The sequence below is a fragment of the Papio anubis genome, chromosome 12 (genome assembly GCF_008728515.1).
Source record: "Papio anubis isolate 15944 chromosome 12, Panubis1.0, whole genome shotgun sequence".
NCBI lineage: Eukaryota > Metazoa > Chordata > Mammalia > Primates > Cercopithecidae > Papio > Papio anubis.
This window is the reverse complement of record NC_044987.1, coordinates 88,653,833-88,668,222: the sequence shown is the minus strand read 5'-3', so window position 1 is coordinate 88,668,222 and position 14,390 is coordinate 88,653,833. Positions and strand designations below refer to the sequence as shown.

At 36.2% G+C, this 14,390-nt stretch overlaps 1 long non-coding RNA gene across 2 annotated transcripts in view; it reads left to right on the top strand.

Moving 5' to 3' along the window:
- The window catches only part of LOC103877584, a 319,563-nt gene that overhangs the window by 295,420 nt on the left and 9,753 nt on the right, over positions 1-14,390 (top strand). For both annotated transcript variants that reach the window (XR_001894867.3, XR_001894860.3), the window contains one exon: positions 8,038-8,205. This is a non-coding gene — a long non-coding RNA (uncharacterized LOC103877584). The remainder of the gene's footprint in view (positions 1-8,037; positions 8,206-14,390) is intronic.

The window sequence follows — 14,390 nt, the reverse complement described above, 5'->3', positions numbered from 1 at the left end:
TGTTCAATAAAGAGCTCCTGAGCTCGAATCACATCAGTGATCACATTGGCACCTTGAGTTCAGAATGGCTGAGAAGTGATGAATGGCTTATGAGCAGTCTGCGATCTGTTACCTATATCCACAAAGACACAGATTATTTCAACATTTTCTTCTATGAGAAGGCTATTCTCTTTATATTCTCAACAAACAGAGTAGCCCTAAGGCACTTAAAAATTTATTTCTGAATGTATCATTAGAAAGGATGCTGAGGGCAGGTGAATTTTCTGACTCAAGTTTTCTGACACTGACTTTCATAATTGGTTTGCCTCATAGGTGGCTGTTCAAACTTCTCTATTGTCCTGACTTGTAAAGAAACAGTAAGTCTTCTCAATAAAGAGGATGCCTACTTATTTCAACGCAGCAAATAATAAGTAGGGCTTTATATAACTCTGATCACAGGGCTCTTCTAATAATCTCTCACCAAAGGTTTCTGCCGCACTGTAAAGTGCAGTTCTCCTAACCAGATTCTCAAGGTCACTCGTTGTCTGGTTCCTGCCTACCTCTCTGAACCCATCTCCCACTACATTACCCAACTTCTCATCCGCTCTGGTCAGAGTGGCTTTCCTAGTAGGATGACCAAATTGTTCCTCTTTTCCTAGGATTTTTCCAATTTCAGCATCGAAAGCTCAGTATCCTGAGACACACCCAAGTGAGAATGCTGCTCACTATACTTTCAAGATGTGTTGGAACATCCACAGTCCTTTCTCTGGGTCTTTGCACTTGTTAGTCATTCTATGTAAATTGCTGTTTTCCCATACCTCTGTGTGATATGTGTTTTCACCTTTTCTTTAACTCTGCTCAAATGTCTTTCTTTACCAGTCCACCTTAGAATAGCCTTGATGCCTAGCATTTGTATCTTCAAAATCTATCCTTGTACTTTTTTAACACTTATTATTATCTTCAATCGTGCTCTGTTTTAATGTTTACTTGCTGGTTTCCTCTGTGGCAAAAGAAGTCCCTTGAGGTCAAATACTTACTCTGGCTTACCTCTGTATTCTCAGCACCTAGAAGAACGCTTTGAACTTACTAGGTGCTCCACAAATATTTGAAAGAATTAATGAAAAAAAAAAGAAATGTTATTTGTTATTTGATAATGAAAATAGTTACTTTATTGTCTTTAATTTACTAATGCTTTGTGGTAAATTTGGATAAATGACATAATTTGCACCAAATAGGAAAATTGAAATAATTAAGAAAACACTATACTTCATAGATGTGACTAGAAATCATTTCAAATTTTAGATAATAAAGAATTCATAAATTTAATATGGGCATTATTTTTCTCAAAACAATTTTGTCATGCTGGTAAAATGAATGACCTTTATTGTACGGTATTTCTGGGACTACAAATGGTAAGAGTGAAGCCATATAAGGAATTGATATTGTATCCAGAGTTAGTCTCCCATTCTGAGTCATATTTTAACCAGTAAGTAGCAAGATGAAAATCCTGACTGTATGTAATCCACTGAGTGGAATGGCCTAGAGTAGAGAGGTAAAAGGGGGAAAGAAAGTTGTATAGGGATACTTTTGTTCTACATGCCTTGGAAAGTTTCCTTTAATTGCAAAGCTGAGAATCTGATAAAATGATTTTAAAATGTGGTAATGGTAGTGATTAATCTCTTCCTCTCCATGGTTTCATAGCACCTGGTAGGTGCCTTTATCAGAGCACTTAACAATCTTATGAGATACTTTTGAAAGAGTCTTTCTCATCTAACAGATTTTACATCTCAGAAAACAAACAGGGTTGATTCTGATACAGTTTTGTTTTTTCTATAGTGTGTATAATTTGGAGATATATTCAATAAATGTAGGTTGAATTGACATGAGAAAGTGAAATCAAATGAATAGAATGATAAAGATGAGAGTGCCTTTTATATGCCATTTTCATTTCCTTCCTTCTCTCACTTTAGACAGAATTCTGAAGTGAGTGGCAGGGGAGTCATTACATAAATGGCTTCAAAAAGTCTTCACCCTTTAAATCGGAGTGTATGACATATTTCTATTTCCTCAAATTTTGGTAATGCTCAATCTTTGCAATCTTTTAAACTTTTTTGTTGTTAGATGTGTAAAAAATTGCTGTATTGTATTTCCCGCATTATCAATGAGATTGTCTTTTCATATTTGTCTTTTCTTCTCTTATAAACTATATTTTCATATATTTCACCCTTGGAAACTTGTATGTTTTTCCACTGGCTTGAAGTTCTTTATGTATCCTGAAAATTAATCCAGAATTTTGATGATGCCTATGCTAACCTATTTTGTTTTGTGTTCATTTTTATAAGGGCAAAGCTGGTAGTTAATTTCTGAGACTTTCTATGCTTTGTGCTTTCTTAGGAAACCCTTCCCTACAATAAAATTATAAGGTATTCTTCTACATTTTCCATAATATATCTCTAGTTTAGTTTTAGCTCTTTGAGCCATGGGAAATTAAACTTGGTATATGCCTGAATTACAGAATCTTGCTTTATTATTTGCTTAATAGTCAATTATCTGAACATGATTTATTTAACCGTACTTCTTTTTCTAAGAGATTGAAAGGCTATGGATCTGGTCTACTCCTGTACTAATAATGCTATATTTTTCTTTTTACCTTTGGTAGAAGTGTATTGGATGTACTTAATATCTTGTATTGGATATACTTAATAATTAAGTGTATTGGATATAAATATTTTTCTTCCATCTGAATTTAAAATTGTCAAAGTCTATAAAATTACTTTTTATATTTTGGTTAAAATGCATTAAATCATCAATTACTTTGGGAAAAATATATGTATATAAGAATGCATCTTCCTGTTCATCAAGTTGACATGCTACTCAATTTATTCATAATATTTGACACTTTACTTAATGTAAGTCTTGAATCTTTTATGTTAGGTGTATTTCTAGACATTCTTTTTTCTTTCTTTTTTTTTTTTTTTTTTTAAGAGACAAGGTTTCCTTCTGTCACTCAGGCTGGAGTACAGTGGCACCATCATAGCTGACTGCAGCTGGGAATTTCTGGGCTAAAGCAATCCTCTCACCTCAGTCTCCCAAGTAGCTAGGACTACAAGTATGTGACACCACACTCAATTAAAATATATATATATTTTTTATACAAATATATATATATATATTATATAAATATATATTTGGTAGAGAAAAGGTCACCTTATTTTCCAGGCTTGTCTCAAACTGCTGGCCTCAAGCAGTCCTCCCATCTTGGCCTCCCAAAGCTTTGGGATTACAGGTATGAGCCACTGTACACAGCCTCTATTTTTGATGTTGCAGATAGGATCCCTTTCTGTCCATGAATTTATTTTTTTAAATATGGTTACTATTGAAACATAGAAAAATTGTTAAATTTTTAAAAATTCATATTAAGTGTGAATTTGGCCTCTTTACAGAATTCTGTCATTAGTTCTCACAAATCTCTTTAGGTGACTGTAATATGACTTATAATTAAAAACTATAGATTTGATCTTCCTCTCCTTTTCCTGGCATACAAGCTCCAAAAACCCTTGGAATCTCTGAAGTGAAAGAGTCTTTTCCTAAGAGAATGAGATGACTGGTGGCTGGGGGCTCTTGGCCAGCCTCTGGATGGGGTCTGGTTGCCAGGGTAACCAACCAGGTGATTAGAGAGTTGAAATTTTCCTCACCTGCACCAATCCCAGGGAGAGAAGGAGGCTGAAAAGTGAGTTGATCACCAATGCTAATGATTTAATCAATCAGGTCTATGTATTGAAGACTCCACACAAAAAACCAAAAGGACAGGGTCCAGAGAACTTCTGTGTTGCTGAACACATGGAGGAGATAGGAGTGGGGTGCTCCCCTACAAGAGGGCATGGAAGCTCTGCGCCCTCCTCCATACCTTGCCTAAGCATCTCTTCCATCTGGCTGTTCATTCTTATCTTTTTATAATAAATGAAAAAATAAGTACATTGTCTCTCTGAGTTCTGTGAGCAACTCTATAATAATTGAACCTGAGGAGGGAGTTATGGGAACCACCCTTTTATAGACGGTTGGTCAGAATCACAGGTGAAACAACCTGGGACTTTCCCTTGGCATCTGAAGTGCAGAAGGGCAGTTTTGTAATACTGAGCTCGTAACATGTGGAGTCTATACTCACTCGAGTTAACGTCAAAATTAAATTGAATTATAGGACATCCAGATGGTGTTGAGAATTGGTCAATGTGCAGGGAAAAAAGAACACACATCTGGTCATAAAAGTGCTCTGTGTCGAGCATGAGAGTAGAAAAAGCAGTTTGGTTTTTCCCATCTTTTAGAGTAACGTCCTTGGTTTTGTAGGTAGATAATCACACTGTACGCACATGGTCACAATTTTGACTCTTCCTATTATTTATAACTTTTCTCTTTGTCCCTTTGCATTGATTTGGACATATCAATTGTAATACTGAGAAGTACTGGTAGTAGCAGGAAAATTTGCCCTGTTCCTATTTTAGTAAGAAAGTGTCATTTATTCCATTAATATTTATTAATCTTGTACTATGTAGAAAGTATCCTACATATCATTAAATAAGACAATATGTAACTTATATTCTAGTGGGAGAGACATATATAATACACATAATAAATACAAAAGTTATATAAAATGTTTGAATGTGAAATATTCTAATTCTAATATACTTTCTAACATTTTATGTAATGAAAGTACAGCACAGAAGAAGTAAAATCAGAAAGATTGGGAGTGCCAAGTGCTAGTGGGGTGGTGCAGGATAGACCTCACTGAGGAAGTGATCTTTGAGCAGAGTCCAGAGGCAGTCAGAGAGTTAGTCTTGTGGATACCTGGGAAGAATGCATTCCAGGCAGAGGAAATGCCATTGTTATGGCACAAGTACAAGAGTGTGACTGATGTAGCCAGGCCAGTGTGTCTAAAGCAGAGCAAGCAACAAGAAAAAGAAGAGATGAGGTTAGGGAGGTCATGAGGGCAGGTCACATAAATCCATGGAGGAAAGCCTTCAGCTATAAGTTGTTGAGGAATGGAGAACCATTACAGTGCTTTGAAAGAAAGATGACAGGATGTGACATTTTAAAGGATCACTCTAGCCAGGGGCAGTGATACACCCCTGTAGTCTCAGCTGCTGGGGAGGTTGAGGTAGAAATATTGCTTGAGGCCAGGAGTTTGAGGTTTCGGTGAACTATGATCTGGCCTATAAATAGCCAATGCACTCCAGCCCAGGAAACATAGTGAGACCTCATCTCTAACAAACAAAAATGAAAAAATAAAATGAATCACTCTGGTTGCTATTTGAAATTTAGGTGTTAGGGAGTGAAACATTTGTAAAAGCAGGGAGACCATAGAGGAGATTATTTCAATGATGTATGATTAAGATGAAGCTGATTCCAAGCCCAGGAAACATAGCAAGACTTAACCTCTAACAAATAAAAATAAAAAAAAAAACAAAATAAAGTGGAGCACTCTGGTTGCTATTTGAAACTTGGGTGATAGTGACTGAAGAGTTTGTAAAAGCAAGGAGATCACATAAGAGATTATTTCAATGATGTATGGTTAAGACGAAGCTGGTTCCAGCCAGGGTGGTGGCAGGGAAAGTATTGAGAAATGATCACAGTATGTATGTACAGACATACCTTGAAGATATTGCAGGTTCAGTGATATCAGTGAGCTGAATATTGAAATAAAGGAAGACACAAGAAGTTTTTTAATTTTCCAGTCCATATAAAAGTTATGTTAATACTATAATCTATAGTGTGCAACAGCATTATGTCTTTAAAATATTGTACATGCCTTAATTAAAAATACTGTGTTGCTGAAAATGCTAATGACCATCTGGACCCTCAATGAGTTATAATCTTTTTGCTGAAGGATGGTCTTGCCTTGGTGTTGTTGGTTGCTCAGTTGTGGTTGCTGAAAGTGGAAGTGGCTGTAGCACTTTCTAAAAATAAGACAAAAGGAAAGTTTGTGATGCTGTTTGATAGCAGACCCATCAGAGGAATCACTATCTATTGTAGCTATAGCTTAATGAAATGTATTTCTTAAATAGTAAGACTTGGAAGTCAAAATTACTCCTTGATATATGGGCTGAAGAATAAGTGTTATGTTAGCAGGCATGCAAACAACATTCATCTCTCCTTGTACATTTCCATCAGAGCTCTTGGGTGATCAGATGCATTGCTAATAAGGAGTAATAGTTTAAAGGAATCTTTTTTCTTTCTTTCTGAGCAGGTCTCTACAGTGACAGTAAACCTTGCGGGAAATAGGCTTGCTGTCATCAGGCTTTGTTGTTCCATTTGTAGAACATAGGCAGAGTAGATTTTGCATAATTCTTAAGGCACTAAGGATTGTCAGAATGGTAAATGGCCATTGTCTTCAATTTCAAGTAACCAGCTGCATTAGCCTCTAACAAGAGATTCAGGCTGTCCTTTGAAACTTTGAAGCCAAGCATTGACTTTCCCTCTCTACCTATTACAGTCCTAAATGGCATCTTATTCCAATATAAGGCTGTTTTGTCCGCATTGGGAAAGCTGCTTAGTGTAGCCACCCTCATCAATCATCATCTGCATTGCTTGCTGCAGGTTCTACATCAGCACTTGTGGCTTCACCTTGCACTTTTATGTTATGGAGATGACTTTCTTCCTTAAACCTCATGAATCAACCTCTACTAGGTTTTAATTCTGCACCTTCCTCACCTCTCTTAGTCTTCATAGAATTAAAGAGATTTAGGGCCTTGCTCTAGATTACTCTTTGGCTTATGGGAATGTTGTGGCTGGTTTGATCTCTCCAGAGCACTAAACTTTCTCCATATCACAAATAAGTCTTTTTTTTTTTTTTTTTTTTTTGCTTTCTTAAACATTCATGTATTCACTGGAGTAGCACTTTTAATTTCCTTCAAGAACTCTTACTTTGCATTCACAGCTTGGATAACTGGGACAAGCGGTCTAGATTTTGGCCCATCTCAGCTTTCGACATGTATTTCTCACTAAGCTTAATACTTTTCAGTTTTTCATCTAAGGCGAGACATCAAACTTTTCCTTTCAGTTAAACACTTATAGGTCATTGTTGAGTATTAAAGGTCGTAATTTCAATATTATTGTGTCTCTGGGAATAGGAAGGACCAAGGAAAGGGAAAACAAACAAACAAACAAACAGAGGAATAGCCAGTCAGTGAAGCAGTCAGAATACATACAAAATTTACTGACCTCTCATATGCACATAGTTTGTGGCACTCCAAAATAATTATATCAGTAACATCAAAGATCCCTGATGACAGATTACTATAAACGATATAATAAAAAGTTTGAAATATTGTGAAAATTACCAAAATGTGACAAAGAGACATGACGTGAACACATGCTCTTGGAAAAAATGGCACTGATAAACATGCTCAGCTTAGGATTGCTACAAACCTTCAATTTGTGAAGAAAAAAATGCAATGTCCGTGAATCCAAATAAAGCAAAGTGCAATAAACGAAGTGTGCCTGTATTTCGATGAAGAGTAGGCAGGAAGGTCTGATGGATTAGCAGTGAAAGAGGGCTATCAAAGCTGACACTCGTAAATGCCACTTTTTGTTCTCCCAACTAGGATCCTGAATTTGAATCAACTGAGATGATGCATATCTGGAGGTGTGATAGAAGGTCATTTTTGATAGGGTGGATTTGTGGTGATTATGGATAGTCAAATAAAATTGTCATGTATACAAGTTGGCTACATGGGTATGGAGTATAGTTGAAGGCACAAAATTGAAAGAGTCATTAGCATAGCTGGTAATCAGAACTGTGAATATAGATGAAATCTTCATGAAAATGCAGTAGGAAAAAGAAGAGGCCCTAGGAATGAGTCATGGGGCATTCTAATGAATAAAAGAAACTAAGAGGAAGTGACCAGTGAGGTAGGAAGAAAACAGAGTATGGTGTCTTGGGAGCCAAGTGAAAAAACCTGTATCAATGAGCAGGAGTATCAATTATGTCAAATAACTTTCATTTGAAATGTATTGGAAATTAAATCCGTATTTCAAAAGAAACTTTATTTTTTTTTATTACAGAAACTTCTCATGGCACAGAACCTGCCAGCAGAAAGATGAAGACACCTGTCCCTATCTGCATGTAGAGTCATAAGCAGTGATTTTCTAACTTGGCAGTGCTCCTTCGAGTTGACATTTCCAAAACCACCTAGAGGACCAGGAAATTCAGTCAGGCTGGCAGCACCAGAGGTGGGCCTGATCAAATCCCTCCTGGCAAATTATTATTCAAGAAATAAGAGAAAATGGAAGACCCTGGGCACATGTCCCAAAATACTATAGAGAAGTTTTTGGAAATACTTACTGATTTCCAAATATAGAAAGTTTTTGAGCTTTAATTTGGACCTAGAAGAAAATTTAAAAAATGAAAAAATAAGGGAAACCTATTTTCCTACTGTAACTCCTCATCCAGAATGAAGAGATTTGAAAAAATTAGTCTCAATGATTCAAATGCCCCTCCTAAAGGACATATTTTCCTCCATTATATGAGTATTTCAAGTGGAGATTTTTAAATCTAAACAATCAGACTCCAGAATGACTGCTTGTTTTCTTCCTCTTCATGGCTGGGGAGATTTTCTGTCTCTCTCTTTCTCTCCTTCCTTTCCTCCCTTCTCCCTTCTTTCTTTCCTTCCTTCATTCTTCTTTTCAATAATTATTGATAACATAGAATATTCCTTATTCCAGGCCCTTAGGCGACATCAGTAAATTTTGCAGACATGGTTTCTGCCTTCATGGAACTTATAGTCTCGTAAAAGATCAATAATTAAATTAAAAGTTACACAAAGAATGATATAATTGTAGTGCTAATAATATATGCTATAAAATATGAGACCATATTATATTAACTTTTAATAAGTCTGTAAGGTCAGGGAAAACTTTTCCAAAGTCAAAATATTTAAGTTGAGATCAAAATATGAATAGGATATAAAGTAATTCCAAATATGGAAGTTTCCCAGACAATGGGAACAGCCTATGTGAACATTAGAAAATGAAGGTCTAATATGTCCTAGATTTATATTGATAGCCAAAACTGTATCAAAGTGTGAATTACATTCTTTCCACAATCTTCTTTTGGAATCCTATACCATAAGAAAGAGACCCTTTTAAACTCAACCAAATATGTTAATAACACAGGTAACCCAAATTATCTTTACCCAAAAACCTAGATGACCTATAAGCTAACAGAGCAAATTACAATGAATAATGCCCAGAGGGCATAACAGTCTAAAGCAATGAGTTATGAAACTCAAAAGCAATACAAGCTTAAACATGGTAGAAGTTGGATTTTTCTCTCATGTAACAGTCAAAGTGTAGGCATCCCAGGTTGAGATGGTATTTCTATGGTGTTGAGGGCTCCAGTCTCCTTAAATGATATTGCTCAATGATTCCTAGAATGTTTACTTGTTCTGGGTGTTTCAAAATAACTCATAAGGAACAGAAAATAAGTTAGGGAAGTGAACAATATTTTTCTTTAAGGTGTACTATCTAGAATTTTCCTGTATCATTTCTGCTCTTCTTAAGTTAGTACCCAGATAGACTTTGTTATGTGACCACATTTAGATTTGGAAATATGGTTGTTATTCCAGGCAGCCACATATCCAAGTGGAAAATATGAGAAAATAGGTGATATCAGATGATTGGGGAGAACTAGCATTCACATCACCGTGAGAAAGAATGAAAGACATTATGATAACTCGAAGGACAGAAGAACGGGCGAGACTAGATTCCTGATTTTCGAGATGTCAGAATCAAGCAGTATAAATGATATAAAAGAGAGACAGTGTTTGGGGAATGAGGCGAGGCATTAAATTGATTCCAATTGGGGAATTGTCATTATTGAAAAAAGAATAACTGAACTGGACTCCAAAGGGTGTGTCAGGATTTGATCGGAAGAAGAGCTTGAGCATTCCAGGGAGAGGAAACAGCATGTTACAGAGTCTGTCTTGAGAGACCTATGTGTGCTTCATGTGCCTAGTGCTGTAACCACACTTACTCTGTTTTCAGATGATTTAATGGATAATCTTAGCTGCAAATCTTGGTCAAAGCAATCCGTATTACCCATTTTAATTTAGAAGCGAATCTTTGAATCGCAATGAATGCATTCCTGAGTGGTTAGGTCTTATTTGATTGACCTAACCAAAAGATAAAGCCAAGATTCTTCTTAGAACCATTAATCCACAAAGTATGTATCCATAAACATAACTTTTCCTTTAATATTCTAAAGACATTCCCGAAGTAAGGTAAACAGTGAAGTAGGACTTGTAAAATAATCCAACTCAAGAATATCACATCTTGTAAAATTGGGATCAACTAAACTCTGGCTTGATGAGAAAATGGTAATTTTCATCAGTATAGTAACTATAGTTTCTAAAAAAGTAGTTTTACATATATTATCAGTTTATTATTAATATAAATATATTACATAGGTATGGATGAAATTGTTGTTTCAATCTAAAGGTGAGGAAAACAAAGCTAAAAGACATTAAGAAATTACTCAATATCAGATAGAAAGAGTTTCAGAGATGAGAATCAAACCCAACACATAACACAAGTACACATGCATTCACTGCTGTGGGGAAATAAAATTTCCCTGTATCTATTTTCAGGTGGAAAACTCAAAACTAAACAAAGGATTGGCCGGGTATGGTGGCTCACGCCTATAATCCCAGCACTTTGGGGAGGCTGAGATGGGTGGATCACCTGAGGTCAGGAGTTTCAGACCAGCCTGGCCAACATGGTGAAACTCCATCTCTACTAAAAATACAAAAATCAGCCGTGTATGGTGGTGACAGGTGCCTGTAATCCCAGCTAGTTGGGAGACTGAGGCAAGAGAATTGCTTGAACCAGGGAGGCAAAGATTGCAGTGAGCTGAGATCGCTCCATTGCACTCCAGCCTGGGCAACAAAAGTGAGTCTCTGTCTCAAAAAACAAAACAAACAAAAAAACCAAAAAAACATAAAGGACTAAATGCTAATTAACTAAGTACAATTCCCATTCACTCTTTTCTAATCTTGCTGTCATAAAAGGAACATAAATTTCCTTTTATTCTTATTGCCACAGAAGCTAGGGTCAATTAAGCAAAGATGATGTCATTCCTGAGAATTCTAGGAAAGTTGGACTACATTTCTCATTGTATTAATTTATGTATAAGTTTTCCCAAGAATGGAGTGCTAGAATATTCTGATATGAGATATAATCTATAAAGAGACAGTCTAATAATCGCTGATTTAGTCATGATATTTTAAAAATTGTGTTGTTACAAAAGACTGACAGAAATGTTATAATAATTTACTGAATTACTTTTAAATCAGATTATTGGAGATTATTATTTTGGTCAATTAATTTAAAATCTGAATTTTAAACATTTTAATTAAAAATCATTTAAATATTTTAGTAAATAATGTACAATGCAATTGGAAACTCTGCTGGGTATATCTTAATGAATATTTTCAATTTGCAGTGCATACATGCAATATCTAAAGGTTTGTTAAATAAGTCTTCTATATTCTGATTTTAAATATCCATTTGCTTAAGAAATCAGCACTCTTCCAACTTGGAATCACTATAAAGACAAATTTTTACCAATGCAAATGTTTATTATTTAAATTACTAGAGTTAGTAAACTTGTCATGTATTGAAGCCACAATGTCTTTGAAGTATGCATGATTACTAATGGTAATAGTTACTATTCATTGAGCAAGTATATGTCCCTCCCCTACATACCTATACACGCCTGTGTGTGTATATGTGTATACATGTGTCAACCTCACAGCTATACTGAAAAGTTTTATCACTCTCATTTATCAGATGTGGATGCTAATGATAAAAGTGACTTGACCAAAGTCACACCGTTTATAAGTGAGAGAAACAAGACTAATCCCAGGCCTGTGTAATTTTACAACCTAAGTCTTTCCCACCATATAAGAATTCATCTCCATATATGTGCATAACTGTCTCTAAAGGAGTTGTACCTTCAAAAGAACATCTATGTTGACAGCAATGTTCTATATGTTAACAAAGGAATTAATTACAGAATTGTGTGCATTATACCTATTATTTGGTACGTTTTTCTTTTGCATTTTTGAGACATAATTTTACAGTAAAATAATAAAACACTGTGTCTTCTAGAGCAATGTCTTTGTGACAAAGGGTTTGGGCAATAAACCTTAGGCTGTGGGCACTAATCTAAGTTAATAGGGATGGACCCTCAATATACAGCCAGTCATTGGCGATTGGAGGAAAGCAGTATATTTTGGGAAGATCTCATTTCTGTTTATTTGAAAGATGTGCATCTGGGTTAGATAAAATAGGGAATGAGTGGAACAAGAAAACTTGTTTTTTTTTTTTTAGATGGAGTCTTGCTGTGTTGCCCAGGCTGGAGTGCAGTGGCACGATATCGGCTCACTGCAAGCTCCACCTCCCAGGTTCACGCCATTCTTCTGCCTCAGCCTCCCGAGTAGCTGGGACTACAGGCATTCGCCACCACGCCCGGCTAATTTTTTTTGTATTTTTAGTAGAGATGGGGTTTCACCATGTTAGCCAGGAATAGGAAGGCTTTTACTGTGGGATGTGTCTAAATGCATTATCCCTCGTTTAATTCTCAAAACAACAATGAACATTATTTATTATGATACCCGTTTTAAAGACACAGAGGAGTTAACTCCTCTTACGTGGCTAAGTTTTGATTTACACATAGATCTGTTTACACAAAGTTATTGAGGGAAGCAAGGATTCAGGAGTTAAGAGCAGTCAAATAAATGGACAGATAAATAGTGGTGTGCACTAAGAATTGACCCCAAGGCAACCATACTGCATTACTTTCTGAGATTTTACCTACTCACGGTCTGAAACCTCTATTATCTGGGGTGGTAATGTGGTGTTAAAACAAAACAAATGACAGAAAGGTTGGCTGCAAAATGATGTTAAAATAAAAACAGTCATGTCTATGTGGGCTGACACTACCACACGATGGAGTGTACTGGTCATTTGGGTGTCTCCTTGGCCATTTCAATGAACTTCCCTGGCAGTTCATTTCCTCTGTATTTAAAAATGGGAGAGGACTGCATGTTAACACATTTTGACAACAAAAAGGCATTTACAGACACTAGATGTTCTTATTTTAGGATTATAGTCCCAAACTTGCAACAGGGCCAGCCATTTCAACTACACTACTGCTAATTGTTTGGTTGAGAGATTCGTTATAGTTGTGACTGCTGTTCCATTCATTATATAGATAATAAAGGCTAAATGGGGTTTGATATATCCGAATTACCTTTGGAGCAATCTTGCTGAAATGTACACACTGGCAAAAATGTGAAAGATAAATTTCAGATTGGGTGTCCAGTCTTCCATTTACCCTTGGCAGTAGGCCAATCTGATTTAGTTTGGGTTTATTTAATCTTAATTTTAGGAAAAGTTTTCTGGTTAAGAATCCAATATAATTGATACTAAGATCTCTATTTCTCTGACCTATTCTTGCTTGTAGTTTGTAGAAGTAGTTTTCCTTACTAGAATAGCATCATTTTTCTTTATTCTGTTACATGCCAGCTTGTTTCAGACAGGGTGTAAATAGAGTTCCTAGAATATCAATTGATGGAGAAAGAAATATGAGTGACTATCTTAAATATTTTTCCTGTCATTCAGAAGCTGTAGCCAAAGGAAAGTGGCTGTAAAAATGGTAAGGTTGTTTGCTACCTATCTTTGACTCACTGCCTAGTGAGAATAATCTTGCAGTGTGACTTAGATATCAGCAAATAAAGTTTAGAAAGTTATTTGTTTACAACACTGACAACTGGACAGTAGGCCAAAAGCCATAGACACAGATACCTGCCAAGCAAATTTGCTTTTTGAATCAGAAGCCAGCATCCAAATACACTGGGCCCTCTGAAGCATCTCTAATATTTACACAGTAATCTGATTTGGGAGCCTCCTCACTTTTCTCTTTTCCACTAATTTAGCCACCCACTGGCAACTTTGCAAATTCCAGCAGGGGTCAGGAACCCCAAAAGCAATTTGTCCTAAAATCACAGAGAATCAAGGTGGAAAGCCTTCACTGGTGCAGCCAGGGCACACCTAGCGACTCAGAGGAACAGACTGTTCACCATGGTGTACTTTCTATTCCTCTGTGCAAACCTGGGTTCATTTGCCTCTGGGGAGGCTGGCTGAATCACCTTCTTGGAAAGAGTCATGGTTTGGATAGACTGTCCTGCTAGGAAGTTTTCTTTTCAACCAACCTTTTGTTTTCTTCAGTTTCCGGTTAAGTCTTCTTGGATTTTTTGTTTTGTTTGACCTGAGGAAAGAAGCTGGTATTCTTAATGGTTATGCCTTCTTGATAAACCTGAATTCATAGTGGGCATGATGTTGGCTCTTCCTGTGCT